Raw genomic sequence first — 885 nt, 5'->3', positions numbered from 1 at the left:
TATAGTGTACTATGTTAGGAAATACTATAAAAATATAAGAATACTAAGAATACTATAAAAATCACTATAGTGTTTTTGCAGACTTTATTGTGGTATTCGCTGTGGTGTTTTTGCGGATTGATACTGAAGTATTCAAAATAATTATATACTATAGTAATTACTGTAGTGCTTTTGTGGACTGTAGTGTTTTTGTGGACATAGAACTGTGTATGGAGGGGTGGGGGGGGCTTCTTATTGAGGAAACCTACTGGAGAAATACTAAAAGAGCAAATTGTCTATAGGTAGGTATGTAGGACTGGGTTCTGAACGGAGAGTTCAGAGCTTCTGCTCTTTTCTATAACCTGTATGGAATATACAGTTGAAGTTGGAAGTTTACATACACCTTAGCCACCTTAAACTCAGTTTTTCACAATTCCTGACATTTAATCCAAGTAAATATGCCCTGTCTTAGGTCAGTTGGGATCACCACTTTATTTTAAGAATGTGAAATGTCAGAATGATAGTAGAGAGAATTATTTATTTCAGATTTTATTTCTTTCATCACATTCCCAGTGGGTCAGAAGTTACATACACTCAATTAGTATTTGGTAGCATTGCCTTTAAATGGTTTATCTTGGGTCAAATGTTTCAGGTAGCCTTCCACAAGCTTCCCACAATACATTGGGTGAATTTTAGCCCATTCTTACTGACAGAGCTGGTGTAACTGAGACAGGTTTGTAGGATCCTTGCTCGCACACGCTTTTCAGTTCTGCCCGCAAATTTTATATAGGATTGAGGTCAGGGCTTTGTGATGGCCACTCCAACACCTTGACTTTGTTGTCCTTAAGCCAATTTGCCACAACTTTGGAAGTATGCTTGGGGTCATCGTCCATTTTGAAGACCCAT

At 37.6% G+C, this 885-nt stretch overlaps 1 non-coding gene across 1 annotated transcript; it reads right to left on the bottom strand.

The window, feature by feature from the left end:
• Nucleotides 1-222: 222 nt before the first annotated feature.
• Nucleotides 223-276, bottom strand: LOC135551640 (U7 small nuclear RNA). The gene has a single exon (XR_010457344.1). It is a non-coding gene; the product is annotated as a U7 small nuclear RNA (small nuclear RNA).
• Nucleotides 277-885: the final 609 nt, after the last annotated feature.

This window comes from Oncorhynchus masou, chromosome 1 (genome assembly GCF_036934945.1).
Source record: "Oncorhynchus masou masou isolate Uvic2021 chromosome 1, UVic_Omas_1.1, whole genome shotgun sequence".
NCBI lineage: Eukaryota > Metazoa > Chordata > Actinopteri > Salmoniformes > Salmonidae > Oncorhynchus > Oncorhynchus masou.
Note: the sequence above shows the minus strand (reverse complement) of the source record. Positions and strands in the feature narration are given on the sequence as shown.